Raw genomic sequence first — 17,012 nt, 5'->3', positions numbered from 1 at the left:
AGAGGACTCTGTGGATGAAGCAATCTATTGACAGATAGGAAAAGCCTCACATTCACAGGCCCTTGTTCTCATGGGGGACTTCAACCACCCTGATATCTGTTGGAGGGATGGTACCGCCTGGCACAGAAAATCCAAGAGGTTCATTGATTGTGTGGAAGACAACTTCCTTCTGCAAGTAATAGAGGAGCCAACAAGGAGAGGTGCCATGCTTGACCTCATGCTCACCAACAGGGAAGGGCTTGTTGGAAATGTAATGCTCTGGGGCAGCTTTGGTTGCAGTGATCATGAGATGGTCAAATTTGAGATCCTCAGGACAGTGAGAAGAGCGTGCAGGAAGCTCACTGCCCTGGACTTCAAGAGAGCAGACTTTGGCCTCTTCAGGAACCTGCTTAGTAAGGTTCCATGGGATATAGCCCTAGAGGGCAGGGGGGCCCAAGACTGCTGGTTGATATTCAAGGATCACCTGCTACAAGCTCAGGAGTGTTGCATCCCAACCAGAAGGAAGTGCAGCAGGAGGGCCAGGAGACCTGCTTGGATGGATAAGGAGCTGCTGAGGAAAATTCAAAGGAAAAAAGAGGCTTATAAAAGGTGGAAGCAAGGACAGGCGGCCTGGGAAGAGTACAGGGATGTTGTCCGGGAAGCTAGGGAGCAGGTTAGGAAAGCCAAGGCCCAGTTAGAATTAAACTTGGCTAGGGATGTTAAGGATAACAGGAAGGGATTCTATAGGTATGTATCAAATAAATAACAAACAAGGGACAACGTAGGCCCCCTCTGGAAGCAACTGGGAGAACTGGCTACCCTGAATTTGGAGAAGGCTGAGGTTCTCAGTGACTTCTTTGCCTTGGTCTTCATTGGCAAAGGCTCTGACCGCACCACCCAAGTCTTGGAAAGCAGATGCAGGGACTGTGAGAATGAAGACCCTAGGCCCACTGTAGGAGAGGATCTGGTTCAAGACCATCTTAAGAACCTGAACGTACACAAGTCCATGGGACCTGATGAAATCCATCAGTGGGTCCTGAAGGAGCTGGCAAATGAAGTTGCTAAGCCACTGTCCATCATATCTGAAAAATCATGGCAGTCAGGTGAAGTTCCGAAGGACTGGAAAAAGGGAAATATAACCCCCATTTTCAAGAAGGGGAAAATGGATGACCCAGGGAATTACAGACCAGTAAGTCTCACCTCTGTGCCTGGCAAAATCTTGGAGCAGATTCTCCTGGAAGGCATGCTAAGGCACATGAAAAACAACAAGGTGCTTGGTGACAGCCAGCATGGCTTTACTAAGGGGAAATCCTGCCTGAAAAATTTGGTGGCCTTCTATGATGGGGCTACGGAACTGATGGACAGGGGTAGAGCAGTTGATGTCATCTACCTTGCCTTGTGCAAAGCGTTCGACACTGTCCTACATGACATCCATGTCCCTAAACTGGAGAGACATCAATTTGATGGATGGACCACTCAGTGGATAAAGAACTGGCTGGATGGCCGCACACAAAGAGTTGTGGTCAATGGCTCGATGTCCAGCTGGAGACCAGTAACGAGTGGTGTCCGTCAGGGATCTGTGTTGGGACCGGTCTTGTTCAACATCTTCATCGCTGACATGGACAGTGGGATTGAGTGCGCCCTCAGCAAGTTTGCCGATGACTCCAAGCTGTGTGGTTAGTTTGATACACTGGAGGGAAGGAATGCCATCCAGAGGGACATTGCCAACCTCATGAAGTTTAACCATGCCAAGTGCAAGGTCCTACACCTGGGTTGGAGCAATCCCAGGCATAGCTACAGGCTGGGCAGAGAAGAGATTCAAGAGCAACCCTGTGGAGAAGGACTTGGAGGTGCTGGTCGATGAGAAAATGAACATGAGCCCGCTTCAGTGTGCGCTTGCAGCCCAGAAAGCCAACTGTATCCTGGGCTGCATCAAAAGGAGTGTGACCAGCAGATCGAAGGAGGTGATCCTGCCCTGTTCAGCGTGGAGAAGAGAAGGCTGCGTGGAGACCTCATAGCAGCCTCCCAGTATCTGAAGGGGGCCTATAGGGATGCTGGGGAGGGACTTTTCAGTAGGGCCTACCCCTAGGACAAGGGGTAACAGATTTAAACTTAAACGGGAGGTTTAGATTGGATATAAGGAAGAAATTCTTTCCTGTAAGAGTGGTGAGGCACAGGAACGGGTTGCCCAGGGAGGTTGTGAATGCTCCATCCCTGGCAGTGTTCAGGGCTAGATTGGACAAAGCCTCCGGTGGCATGGTTTAGTGTGAGGTGTCCTTGCCCATGGCAGGGGGGTTGGAACTAGATGATCTTAAGGTCCTTTCCAACCGTAACTATTCTGTGATTCTGTGTATAATAGGCAGTTTCAGTGGCTGCTTATAAGCATTACTTCCTTAGACATTTTATTACTCCTTGTGAATTATAAGCCATCATACTTTATATAGCGAGACAGGTTTAACAGGAAAACTGCATCTAAAGTGGCTTAGACAACTGTATTTCTCAGCTGAGTGTTGTATGTTATTAAGTGTTGATTTAAACACTTTGGGGGGCAAATGAAACAGGCAGAATATCACATCTTTGCCAGTTAATGATGGGAATTTCTGTCGGAAAAGGTAACTTGGTGATGCAAAAAGGCATGACAAATAATGTAACTTATCGTGATTCCTCATAAGCAACACCGAAATTGAGAGGAATAGACTGTATTTTCCGTATTTATTTATTTTTCATAATTCTGTTGATGGTGTGCCCTGGTCTGTTCGTGCACGTGTGCTGCCATCTGGTGGAGGCTGCTTACTGATCTGCTGCTTGCCCCCCTTTGAAGGTCTCCTGCGTGTTGTAATTTATGTTTTCAGTGAAGAAGAGGTACTCTGATGGCTCATGTCACAATAAACTGAAATGCTTCTATTATTTTCATTGTGATGAGAGGAGTAGATAATGCTAACTCCCCACAGTCCTATGACTCATAACCTGCCACTGAACAATTGAAGAACTGTATGAACTGTTGGAGAACTGTATGAAGTGTTACGAGCTCCCAGTTTTGTTCTGGGTACGTAATAGGCCTGCAGACATGATTCATGACAGATTATTTTTGAAGGAAATAGAACATCTTGCAAGTCAGCCTTTGCTGGGAATGTTACTTATTGTCAGACGAAAATGTAGTACTAAAATTTAAAAACCAGCAATTGTATTTTATTGTTTGATTTAGGTTTCAACAGCATTACAAAGTTGCTTAAACAAGTGTAACAGCTTTATTTGTATTTCTTCTGTAAATTAGTATGTGAAAATAACTTCAGAGAATCACAGAATGTTTTGGGTTAGAAGGGACCTTAAAAATCATCTAGTTCTAATCCCTCTGCCATGGGCAGGGACGCCTCCTGTACCAAGTAGCCCAGATAATCTTTTGGTTTACACTGAGATCTTGCAATTTTCCTAGATTACCACTTGTACTGGTTACATCTGGATTAAAACAAATAAATGAGATTCACAGAAGACTTTTGCCTGCCAGCCTATTCATTTGGTCTTCAGGTCATTAAATAAGAATAATAAATAATAAAAAGGATAGTTTTACAAAATGATAGAGCATGTGAAATGAAATACCTTTTGGAATTACAGTTCAAGAGATGCACAATAGGAAATCTGTGACTGGAGGAAATTTGAGAAGTCTGCAGTGGAGTGATGAATATGTTGTATCTGAGAGAGTTCATCAGTTTCTCTTGGTGAGGGTGTCACAGCAGACAGTAATGTGGCATTTGTTGGGCTGGAGCAATTTTAGCTTTAGTTTGAAGTTTGTTGTTCTTTCCCCAGAAACACTGATAACATTCCTGTCCCTCAATGATACGAGCATATATTCATAATCTCTTGAGTTCTTTTAAGCTATTATGAACACAGTGTTGGATCAGCCCAAGCCAGCTCATTGCACTCAGCATCAGTACCCTTCTTTCTTCAAATAAGTATGTGAATCATTTTTTATCACTCAGATGAGCTCTGTATTTTTCCTGTATCCCTAAATGTTGCAGAGTAAAGTGATTTCCAGTAAGATGTATTTTGAGAGAAGAGGGCTGAAAGGACATGAAGACAGTTCTTCACTGTGATGGTGACTGCGCTGGCAGGGGTTGCCCAGAGATGTTGTGGAGGCTCCATCCTTGGAGGTACTCAAAAGCCACCTGGACATGGTCCCAAACAGCAAGGAGGATAGAGAAGATAATCTCCAGAGTTCCTTCCAACCTCAAGCTGTCTGTGATGCTGTAATAAAGAGGCTTTTCCAAAAGCATGTGTAGATAAAGCTGGAGCCACCAGTTACCTATTAGCTGAGAAATTAGTGCCTTTGATGATAGCAAACTGGATTTTAGAAATGAGAAGGGCTAATGCCTCCAGTAGTTAAATGCCAGTCAAGGACTGGGATAGCTTAGAGGACCGGAAGATCTTCAGATGTGCTTCTGAATTTATTTTATGTAAATTTGTGGGGGTCTGTCCATAATGAACAAGGGAATGCTGACTGTTGGTATGCTTTCCCAGTCTGTGACATGCAGTTCACCCTATAGTATCATCATGACTTTTCTGAGCTCAAAAGTCTCATTTATTTGACTAGTATTTAGGAAGGTGATGGACTCTTCATCCACACTGAACCATCTTTGAGAGATTCTTTGTGTAGTTGTCTGTAATGTTGGAAAGAGTAAGCAGCTACAGAAGCAATCTGGAAGAAATGTTTTTTCCTCTGCATACTGCTACTAGACTATTTTGACTTCAGGTGAGAAATTATGTGTGTATCGAGATCAATCTCCTGTACCTGGGAGGGGATTTGGGGAGGCTAAGTGGTTTTCATTTTGCAGTGGGTCAATGAAGGCGGAAGATAATACTTTGAACACACAAGAGTATTGAAGATGGGTAAAATTATGGGAAATTAAGAAAGCAGTAAGAATGGAAAAACTTTCTGACTTTCCTCCTGAGCTGGTGGTTGAAATGGGTGAGCAGCAGGGCAAGGTCAGAGATCGAGCACAGAGTTAAGCTCCAAGGTTTTGGTTAGAAGCTTCTGTATTGTTAAGGGCCACCTATAAAGCGTTTTGGTAAAGGTTGATGAAGGAGGTGGAAACACAAATGAATCTGTTGTGGATCTTGGGATAGAGAGACTGTTGCCAGTCAGGTAGTACCTAGAGTGCCCAGACTTCTTCCAAGCTCCACCTTCCACTTCTTTTCAGAGTGCAGTTGACCTAAAGTTGTGTGTCTGTGTCCTGGGTTTAGCAGTGGCAGTCGTTTTTCTCTTTCTTGGTAGCTGGTGCAGTGCTGTGTTTTGACTGTCAGCCTGGGAACAGAGCTGAAAAAAATTATGTTTTGGTTTGGCCAAGGACTTTGTGGGCCTCATGCTCTGCCAGGGAGGAGGGAAGCAGGGAGGAAGCAGAGACAGGAGACCTGACCCAAACTGACCAAAGAGGTATTCCATACCACAGCATGTCATGCCCAGGATGTAACTGAGAGGGAGCCGGAAGGGCTAAGTGGACTGCAGGGTTGGAGGAGGTATCGGTCGGTGCTTGGTCGGGCTGGGGGGGGCGAGTTATCGGTCGCCTGGTGATGAGGTGTATTCTCTTCCCTTGTTATTTCTTTTATCATTACTATTATTGGTGGCAGCAGTAGTGATTTGTGTTATACCTTAGTTACCAAACTGTTCTTATCTCAACCCGTGGGAGTTGCATTCTTTTTGATTCTCCTCTCCAACCCTCCAGGAGTAGGGGGAGGGCAAAAATGGGGGGGATGGGTGAAAAAGCTGTATGGTTGGGGTTAAACCACGACAGTCTGTTATACCATCTGTTACCCCAAGTACAGGGAGGTTGCCAAAAGATGAGGGAAATGTTGTATCTGGTTCCTAAATTGATTCTTAAGAGTGCTTGAGAGCTCTTGCTCTGCAGTTATTTCTGTAGTAGTATATAGTTATGATGAACACCTTTCCACAGTGAAAGAGAAAACTAAATACTAAATACTAAAACTAAGGAACAAACCTGGACATTTTAGTCTGTCAGGCTTCCCACAGGGAGTCAAGGGCAGGAGTTGCCCTAGCCTTAAATATATGTTAAGTATATGTAGCTGTGAAATCAAGCAATTTCAGATGAGCTTGGCCTGCCTTGTGGAAATTCAGCACTGGTTACAAAGCGAGGTTAAGAACTTTGCATTTCCTTTCCTAAAAAGTATGTTAGCAGGGATGTGAATGGTTTGAATGAACTGTGCATATCTGCTGAGACTCTGCACACTTGCAATACGGCAGTCTGGGCCATACAGTAAGTGTGAGTGTAGAAATTCAGGTGAGTGTGGCTGTCAACTTAAAGTGATCTGTTTCAAGAGAAAACAGGGCTGTCCTCTTTAAGTTATACATGATTTATAGGAGGCACAGGTGAGTGCATCTGTTTACTTTAGAAATGTTGACCTTTTCTAGCACAGCTGTGTGTGGGAGGCATCCGAGCTACCTATTTCTAAAGCATGGATGTTACAAGAGGTTTTGTTTCCAGTGCAGACACAGAGTTGATGGTTAACAGGCAAAGGTAGGCAGGAGAGAGAATTTGAAAACTGAATGGGTGGAGTCTTTATCCAAGGGTGACTTTACAAGCACCCTGAGTTCAGTCACTCCCTGCAAGGCTCTGCCCTGCTCAACCCATGGTCTGATGTCTCAGGTTATTTACACTACCCACCTTGCTTCTTCGTAACTCTGACACACCCAGGATGAGAACTGGGTGAGACAAAGGACGTTGTAACAGTCACACGGATGATGGTCTGAGTGAAAAGAATTGCTTGGAGGAACTACAGAAATGCTGCAGCTTGCTGTTGAAGGTGAGATTTCTCTCTAAAACTGAGGTTTGTGGAGAATTTGTATTCTCGTATCTTGGGAAATGTAATATTGGGATAGAAAAAGCATTGTCATTTCACTTCACTTACCGTTTTTGGTTGCTTCACAGAAAAGCAACCAATAATGAGATTTTTCAGGATGGGTCTTGAAACAGATTAAATTGAGATCCCAGCCTACATACAAATGCCAGAAAAAAAGCCATGTAAATTATGATATATGACAGAATCACAGTTTAAACCAGGATACAAGTGTTGACATAGACTATGGCAGGAATTATACTGACTCTGGAAAATTATTACCACTTCTTCAAGGGGCATAGTAATGGGGATTTTTATTTGTCTTAGAAAGGGATAGAACTGAACAGAAAAACAAACATAAAACCCCCACAGTCAATGTATAGTTTGATTTGGAGTTTCCTTTCTGTAAAAGAACCTAGAAGAAAGCAAATGAAACTCCAAAGAGGCTAGCAAAAGATAGCTGAGGCAAAGAGGATGTTTCTGAGGAAAGAGAAAGGTATCTACTAGGCCTCCAAAGGAGTGTTGAGGAAAGAGGCAACCTCTGAGATTATCTGATGAATCTGTAGAATGACAGATTGCTCTTTTCTTAGGCATATGGGTAGAGGTTTCCTCTCCGTCTGACACTCCAGTAGTTAGCTTTCACTCAAGCTCTAGAAGTGTCTAGTCTGGTAGATGCTTTGACTTCAGTCCCTTGGGGAAGCAGAGGGTAAGGTGGCCACTGCGGAGGGAGCTCTTCCATCCTGCAGAATCAGGACAAGACCCTCCCAAGAGGTCCCCCCAACGGGGGAGTCATCCGCTTGGTGACTTCACTTCCCCATGACAGGGAGGTCCTGGCAGCTGTCTCTTGCCATGGGGATGAACTCTTGGCTTTCTGGAGCTAGCAAAACACACTGGTGCCTTTTCCAAAGGGGCAGAGAGCAGATCTTGGGCGCTGGTGCTCAGTAAGGGGTACTGATGCTCACTGCAGTGTTCACCATTGGACTGGTGAGCCAGCAAGCAGGCCAAGGTGAGCAGGGCAGGAGTGAGCTGCATGCACCACGGGCCTTCCTGAAGGGTTATGGCCTCCACTTCTTCTCCCAGGCAAGTCCCTTCCTCCCAGTGAGTAACTAGAGGACAGAGAAGTGGAGTTGCTACCTGATTTAGGGGAAGGAGGGATGTAAACAGTATGCTCCAAATGCAAGTATCCATTTCCCCTTACCTTCCAAATAGGGTAGAGACTGCTTTCTCCTCCAGGAAAAAAGATTTCTTCTCTCACGGTTGTATAAGTCCACATCCTTTTCATGCAACACTTAAGGCACTCATCTCCTCTCTCCTTGCCAGTCAATGATGAGCCCCAGAGTGTTCCACAAACACACCACTGTGATAGTTTTCTTTTCTCCTCCTGTATTTGGTCTTCAGGCACCCCATTGGAGGATTTTAAAATCTTTCATTCTCTCTGTTTTCTTCCAAACAGAAAATGAAACACTCAGGGATGACTTTCTCCCTGGATACTTGTGTTCAAAAAAGGAACAGCACAGCTGTCAGCAATAGTTCAACATTTACAAAGCTCCCTTTTTTTTTGTCTGTTAGTAGTGAAAATCGAGACTGCATAATCACTAAACGAACAGCACAGAGGATGCATATATACCTCTGGGTTGGGTTTGTTGGTTTTTTTGTCTGTCTTATTAATAAGGACAGAAAACACATCTTTAAAAGACAGGAAATTAAATATGAATTTATTAATATGGATAGTATCTTCCACAGCATATATTTCAAGAGATTACATAAAATAGCTGTAGGGAGTTCTTCTGCTTTCTCTATCTTAAAATGCTAGTGCTCTCTTGAACTAGTTTTACTTGGTCTGGATAGTAATCATATGCAAACAGACTCCTGCCCAATCACCAATCAAGTTGGGAATTGAACAAGCACACTTTAAATGTGACCATTTTACATGTTCTCTAAGGAATAGCTATTTCTTGGATTTTAAATTTATGAAGTAGGATGTAGAAAATACACAGGGGAAAAAAAAAAAACCAACCCAAAGTGATTGCTGCTGATAGCACGTCTTAAAATTAGAATAGTTACTGAAGCTAATACATAATTAGAGATTCCTCTCCTCCACTCCATAGGATGGTACTGCTACCGAATAAGGCATCTACAAAGGGAAGCACAGTCTGCAATACTTGTGAGCTTCAAGAGAACACACTAGTGCTTCTGGAAGTAAGACTTCACACTTGCTAAATGGATGGTTTCTGCTGAAGTATATGAACGACAGCAAAATGCTTCTAGAGATGGATGTTCTGTAATACTTGTCTTGTAAAGTGTATCACAGGCTAGAATCAGAATGGAAAGGACTTCTTGCATACTTGCTTTATGCATACATGCAAGATAGCAAGTTTAACTCAAAACCTTTGGGTTGAGCTTCTGAAAGTGTTCACTAATGATGCTGTGATCATTATTTTCATACTAAAATGTAAAGTTTTATCTTAATTTTATTGCTGTCAGATTTCAAGTTTTTTCAATGTAATTGATCTGCAGCAGTCCTTAATTTTTTTCCCCCTATGTATTTTTCTGCTACAGTAAAACTTCACCTGATTGCTTGGCAACTATAAATACAGTTATATTTAATGTAGATCTTCCAGATGTAGATATGTGTTTACACATATCTACACCCCCACCTCCCACCCCCTGTTGTTAGTAACACCTCGGTGTGATGACTGTCATATCATTCTAAGAATTGTAACTTAAATTCAGCCAGTACACTGAGTTAGTCATTTTTACTGAGTTTGAATAGAATGCAGAATTGATGAGCTAAGAATATACTGAGCCAGCATAATGACCACCACACAGGAGACAAAAAAGCAATAGTGGTGTTGTTAAGACAGCTATGAATAGAAGAAAAGGAACAATGCCCCTCAGTCAGTTCCTTGGAACTGATTTCCCCAAAGTAGAAAGGAAGAGCATCTGCAAGGTGGGATCACCATGCCCCAGGGCACAGCAGCCAGTGCCAGGGAGTTGAACATAGTTAGTGAAACATAGGCTGGGCAAGGAAATGAGCCACAGGCTACAGCATTTGGGGAGGGGTAGGATAAAAGACAACCCCAAAAATCATCAAGGTGGGATTAGCAGAAGAGGACCGGTGTTGTAGACCTCAGTGGCTGAAAACGGGCTTCTGCAGAAGACCGCATCATCTCCAAACCACTTCACCCAATGCAGGTAGGTTTCCTTTTGCTAATGCACCTTGGGCAACAGGGCAGGTAAGAAAACTCTAAAAAGAAAGTTCAAGCAGTGAAGAATGATGGCCTTGGATGGCTTAAGAGACATGAGTTCTGGATTCGTTACAAGTTTGAAGTAGAGGTTTTGGAATTACAATAGCAAAGTGGTATTTAATAGGGAAAAGTGGTATTTAACATTCTGTATCTAATGTTTCCCATATATGAGAAGGAACACAATGACACTCACTAGTTGGAATGACTTTCTGCCATCACAGCCAGTTTGTTCCAGCTCTCCAACAGCCAGGTACCAGCCATACAAACTGTCAATGTGACCGTTAGCTCCAAAGCTGGGAAGAATATAAAGTTTAATGGCTGAATTTCCTGCTGGTTAACACTGTCACAGTTGTTCTGAACACTGTGTGTCAAACAGGCCTAGAAAGTCTGCCAAGGGAGTCTTAAGTAGGAACTCAGCTAAAGAACCAAACAATCCAAACCCTGAACAGATAGGCAAAGAACTCTGCTAAAATGTCATAATTAAGAGAATGACACAAGGCTCTCTTGGCAAGTATTAGCAAGAATTTAATGACAGTTTTCTCCCTAAAACAGTTGTAAGTGGAGGATTTTCATTCATTTGGATTTCCTTTTTCTGGTAAGTTATGCACAGTCCATTGATTTGTTGCATGCAGCTTACCAGAGGCTTTTTTGGGGGTTTTGTTTGTTTGATTGGTTCGTTGGGTGGGGTTTTTTGTTTGGGTTTTTTTTTTTTGTTTGTTTTGTGGTTTACACCATGCTAAGCCCAAAAAATACTTTTCAGTGTCCTTATTGATCATATCTAGCACACAAGTCATCTTTACTGCCTTGCAGTGAAAATACTTGAGTGTTCTCAGACATTACTTCTCACTGCTAGAACATCTATAAAGTTGGGGTTTATTTAGTGCCCTGTGAGATTTTTCAGTACTATCCCCAATTTATATTTGAAGAAACAGAGGTGAACATAGCTGGATTAATGCCTAGGAGTTGCAAGTAAGACTTGCCTCTCAGCCCTATGATGAAGCAAGTTGTCGTTCACCTGACAACTCCAATAATATGCCAGAAAATAGAAGAACTATTCAGGGTGATATATTTTTTTATAGTAAATTTAGCAAGTTTTGCAGTGGATGTGTTGATAACAGAGTTAAGCAACAGCAGCTGGAGTTACTACATAGTTCATTTTTGCCTTCAGACATTGCTGGCTTTTCTTCAGTAGCCTGCAGTTTGTACAAAATTTTGGCATGAAACTGAAAAGTTTCTGCACTGACACAGGTGAGTGAATACTGAAAAATAACAAGGCTTTGTGTCTTGATAAATGTCTAGGTGAGTGGAACAGCTTTATTCTACTATACTGTTTTAGAGAGGAGGAAAAAAGAACTGTTTCTACCTTCCAGAATACCTTCCTTTTCCCTTTTTTTCCAGTCAGGTTCCTTCCAGAATTTGGAATTGAGGCCTCAGTTCCATGGGCATCTTACTCAGTGTAGGAGTTAAATTAAGACCTCCCACCCTCAGACTTTTGCATCCATCTCTATTCTTGCCATTTCTGATTTTCCAATAATAATTACTGTGCCTTCATACTAAGCTGGATCAGCAAACTAGCCCAGCTTGAAAATGCTTCAACATTTTTTTTCCCCAGGATTATTTTTTAACCCACACTGATTTTGATTACTGTTCAGTATTCAGCCATGTGGACAGCTGCATAAGAAATGGGATGTGAATGAAAGGACTGGGGTAAAGTCTTAGGTTCAAAACCTGCTTAATCAAGCATTGCTCACAAGGAACCATGTCTTAAGGGACAAAACGTGAATAACTAGGGAGAGAGAGGTGAAGAGAAAGTTCACAGTAGCCTTCCAGTATCTGAAGGGGGCCTAAAAGGATGCTGGAGAGGGACTCTTCATCAGGGACTGTAGCAACAAGACAAGGGGTAACGAGTTCAAACTTAAACAGGGGAAGTTCACGTTAGATATAAGGAAGTTCTTTACTGTGAGGGTGGTAAGCCACTGGAACATGTGTGCCCAAAGAAGTGGTAAATGCTGCATCTCTGGCAGTGTTCAAGGCCAGGTTGGACAGAGCCTTGGGTGACACGGTTTAGTGCGAGATGTCCCTGCCCATGGCAGGGAGGTTGAAACTAGTTAGAACTAGAAGGTCCTTTCTAACCCAAACCATTCTATGGTTCTGCTGTAAAAGGAAGAAAAAGAGGGAGAGAGAACCAGCAGTGACTTGAGTACCGAGTACTTGTTTCACCTAAACCTATGCAGATAAATGACTGTTCCTTTTTGTGACATAGATGCTGTTGACCCCTTTTGGAAGACCCTTTTTCTGAATTATTAGGAATTCTGTGCATCCCTAACCAATGAAAAAGGAAATTGCCTTATGCTAGCACTATTCTTGCTTTCTGTCACTTGAGCAAGCTAAATGTCAGATATTCTGATGAAACTCTTAAGCACAGTCTTGTAAATTGTTCATGTTTAAGCCCATTAAGAGCTCTACAAGAGACATGACTTGGAATATATTGGTGGAATGTGCTCATTTAAATACATAAACAATCTGGAAATATGTTCAATGTGAACTAGTTTCTAAAGAGCTCTGTATATTGAATTTAATGGCCAATACAGTGTCATAAACCCATCTATTTGCAATTGTGTTGATCTTCATTGATTTTTCATTTCAAAAAATTCAGTTGCAATAAGATCGTAGCAATACCCAGGGAGACCTGTGCCCCCAGTTTACACTTACAGACATGTATTCTGTGCATTGCATTAAGTCTTTCTTTTTTTTCTTTTTTTTTTTTTTTTTTTGAGGGGAGTTCTGGAGGTAATGAATCAAATTTATTTCTGTTGGAATAGTAAATCTTAGAAATCAGAAGCTGAAGAAATTGCTTGGACCATCCCATAATACATGTTTTTGCCTTTAAATTGAGTTAAATTTTATTTAGAAGTTGCAGTACGGGGTACAACTTCAGTTCACATGACCTGGAGCAAAAATTCCTGACTACCTTAATACCAGAAACATGTTCTTTGGCTTACTGGGTAACTCTGGAACTTAAGCTCATGTTTTGCCTCAAGGTACTTCTTCAGCAGCATATTCTTACCTCATCTAGACTGTGCTTCTCAGCAGTTACTGTCCTCTGTAACTGGCATTGTTTTTAGCCAGTTAACTTCTTGCTTTATAGTTTGCCCGTAATAACAAATCTCATGACAACAGACCTCAATACTTCCCAGGTCTCCTTTAAAACAAATTTGGCCTCCTTATTCTTGACCTCATACCTGATCCGCAAAAGAAACTACCATGTATACCTTCCAAACATGACTCCTAGAAGTAAAACCTGTATGTAAGCTAGACACCAATACAGGGCTTAATACAGCTCATCTTGTTCTATGGCAGACCTTAATATGCCCTCCTTCCCACAATTAACCTCTTAGAGCTCCAGAGTCTATATGGTACACATCACTAGCTTTTTCTGTAAAATACCTATAACAGCAACTTCCTACTGTAAAATACTTCCTCCTGTAAAATACCTATAACAGCAAAATTGCCTTCTAATCCAGATGTATAAACTATTTTAACCTAGACACTAAACCCTAAATTTGTATTTAGTTTTGAAACCTAATGCTTCTATTTTGAAGCATTTGAAAAAGGGCTTGTATGCCTGAAAGGTTAGGAAGACTGTTACAGAAAGATGAAGGAGAATTTGAGAAATGCCTCGCACATCATTGGTAACAAACAGGTGAAATATAAACTGGAGTTCAGTTACCCCTATGATCTAGAAGACAATGGAGATGAGTCTTCACTTTAAACTAGCAATTCAATATTCTTTCTGTTATGGTATTTATTTACAATTAATTGCTGAGGTGAGTGGCTCGAGAGAGGACGCCTTCAACACCCGAGCAGGGGGGAGATCAGCGTCCAGGAGCCCCAACTCAGAGCAGCAGCAGCCACTGAGAGAGCCTCAAGTCCTCGACAGGACCTGCCCCGGAGCCGGCAGCTCAGCTGACGCGAGCAGGGACTCACAGGGGGCGGAGCCAGGGGGAGCGGCACCGGCCCTGACTGGGTTAAAACCTGCCCCAGGGAGCGCGGCGAACAGAGCGGGTGGAGGCAGTTCGAGCGGGCAGGCGGGCGGGATAGTGAGCACTGGCTGTATGACCAGGGCCCGGTCTGGGAGCTCTGCTCTGGCTGCCCCGGCGGTGGCCAGCATAGGCACCCAGGCAGAGCCGATGAGAGGGGAGGCTGCAGCGCAGAGCTCGGAGTGTAGAGAGTGCCTGCACTGCTCTGGTGAGGGGAGGGTGCACAATGGGCAGGGCTGTACTCGGTGCTCCTTGGTGCAGGTCCTGCAGCAGGGGCTGAGCTGCGGGATGCTGTCAATAGGCCGCAAGATGTCAGGGAAGCTGAGAAGAAGCAGCACTGCTTGCTCCCAGCCCAAGCTGTGCAGGGGCCTCAAGCGTCCCCTGTAGCTCATGGAGGAAAGAAGGAGGCTGTTAACCCAGGAAGCTGGGAAACAGTGACAAAAAAAAAAAAAAAAAAAAAAAAAAAAAGAAGGAAGAGAACAATTAAAAGCAAGGGGCTTCCTCCTAAATCTCTTGTCCCCACCCAGAGCCGCGTTGCAGTTCTGCAGGGGGCTGATGAGGAAACACCCTCGCAACATGAACAACGGTCTGAGGCACTGCTATAGAAGGTCTCTACTGGTGCTGCCAGGAAAAACTGGCTGGTCATAGTGGTAGGGGACTCTACTTTGAAAGGGACAGAGGCACCCATCTGTTGGCCTGACCCAGTCTCAAAGGAGGTGTGTTTCCTGCCAGGGGCACAGATCAGGCATGTTGCAGAGAGGCTGCCGCCTCTAGTGAGTCCCTCTATTACCCACTTTAGTTATCCATGTGGGTGATACTGATATAGACAGCAGCAGCCCGGAGAACGTAAAGAAGGACTGCAGAGCCCTGGGAGAGGTGGTTAGGGGCTCTGGAGCTCAGATTATGTTTTTGTCAATTCTCCAGGATACAGGGGAGGACCTTAAAAAGGCTGGGAGGATTGGCCAGGTTAATAAATGGTTAGAACGCTGGTGCCATAGTCAGGGGTTTGGATGTCTTGAACACGGGACCCAAGTTTGTAGGCCAGGTCCACTGGAGGCTGGTGGAGCTGGTCTGGCTGTAACAAAGGGGAAGAGTGGTTTTGGTAGGAGGCTTGCCAGACTGGTCAAGGATGCTTTAAACTAGATGTGTTGGGGGATGGGGTATCATTCCATCTCAATACACCCAGTCAGTTGCCAGCACCTATAATACATTCTTGGAGCAATGTAGATGTATTCCAGCTGCTCCAGCCAATGAGCCGGCTACATTTGGAGCTCAGCTCAGATGCCTCTATACAAATGCCCATATCATGGGAAACAAACAAGAGGAATTAGAGATGTGTGCATGTCTACAGGGGTACGATATAACAGGCATCACAGAAACATGGTGGGATGGCTCCTATGACTGGATATTTGAAAAATCATGGCAGTCAGGTGAAGTTCCTGATGACTGGAAAAAGGGAAATATAACCCCCATTTTTAAGGAGGGGAAAATGGATGAGCTGGGAATTACAGACCAGTCAGTCTCACCTCTGTGCCTGGCAAAATCTTGGAGCAGATTCTCCTGGAAGGCATGCTAAGGCACATGAAAAACAACAAGGTGCTTGGTGACAGCCAGCATGGCTTCACTAAGGGGAAATCCTGCCTGACCAATTTGGTGGCCTTCTATGATGGGGCTACAGAACTGATGGACAGGGGTAGAGCAGTTGATGTCATCTACCTCGCCTTGTGCAAAGCATTCGACACTGTCCTACATGACATCCTTATCTCCAAACTTGAGAGACATGAGTTTGGTAGATGGACCACTTGGTGGATAAAGAACTGGCTGGATGGCTGCACACAAAGAGTTGTGGTCAATGGCTCAATGTCCAGCTGGAGATCAGTAACGAGTGGTGTCCCTCAGGGATCGGTGTTGGGACCGGTCTTGTTCAACATCTTTGTTGGTGACAGGGACAGTGGGATTGAGTGCGCCCTCAGCAAGTTTGCCAGTGTCACCAAGCTGTGTGGTTCGGTTGATATGCTGGAGGGAAGGAATGCCATCCAGAGGGACCTTGACACACTTGTGAGATGGGCTGATGCCAAACTTATGAAGTTTAACCGTGCCAAGTGCAAGCTCCTACACCTGGGTTGGAGCAATCCCAGGCACAGCTACAGGCTGGGCAGAGAAGAGATTCAAGAGCAACCCTGTGGAGAAAGACTTGGGGTTGTTGGTCAGTGAGAAAATGAACATGAGCCGGCAGTGTGCGCTTGCAGCCCAGAAAGCCAACCGTATCCTGGGCTGCATCAAAAGGAGCGTGACCAGCAGATCGAAGGAGGTGATCTTGCCCCTCTACTCTGCTGTTGTGAGACCTCACTTGGAGTATTGTGTGCAGTTCTGGTGTCCTCAACATAAAAAGGACCTGGAACTGTTGGAACAAGTCTAGAGGAGAGCCACGAGAATGATCAGGGGACTGGAGCACCTCCCATATGAAGATAGGCTGAGAAAGTTGGGGTTGTTCAGCCTGGAGAAGAGAAGGCTGCATGGAGACCTCACAGCAGCCTTCCAGTATCTGAAGGGGGCCTATAAGGATGCTGGGGAGGGACTCTTTATTAGGGACTACAGTGATAGGACAAGGGGTAATGGGTTAAAACGGGGAAGTTTAGATTGGATATAAGGAAGAAATTCTTTACTGTAAGGGTGGTGAGGCACTGGAATGGGTTGCTCAAGGAAGTTGTGAACGCTCCATCCCTGGTTGTGTTGACGGCCAGGTTGGACAGAGCCTTGGGTGACATGGTTTAGTGTGAGGTGTCCTTGCCCATGGCAGGGGGGTTGTAACTAGATGATCTTACGGTCCTTTCCAACCCTAACTGTTCTATGATTCTACAAATAACTTCTCTCTTCTCACAATTTTGCCGTTGTAGGT

General features: G+C 44.1%; 1 protein-coding gene across 1 annotated transcript in view; it reads right to left on the bottom strand.

The window, feature by feature from the left end:
- The window catches only part of PPP1R13B (protein phosphatase 1 regulatory subunit 13B), a 326,672-nt gene that overhangs the window by 170,579 nt on the left and 139,081 nt on the right, over positions 1 to 17,012 (bottom strand). The gene's annotated exons all lie outside the window — the stretch shown is intronic.

This window comes from Neopsephotus bourkii, unplaced genomic scaffold (assembly GCF_033783945.1).
Source record: "Neopsephotus bourkii isolate Nb327-2 ecotype Australia unplaced genomic scaffold, CSIRO-AGI_Nbou_v1 NB_1707, whole genome shotgun sequence".
NCBI classification, from domain to species: domain Eukaryota; kingdom Metazoa; phylum Chordata; class Aves; order Psittaciformes; family Psittacidae; genus Neopsephotus; species Neopsephotus bourkii.
The sequence above is the reverse complement of the archived record's forward strand: the minus strand, read 5'-3'. Positions and strand labels throughout refer to the sequence as shown.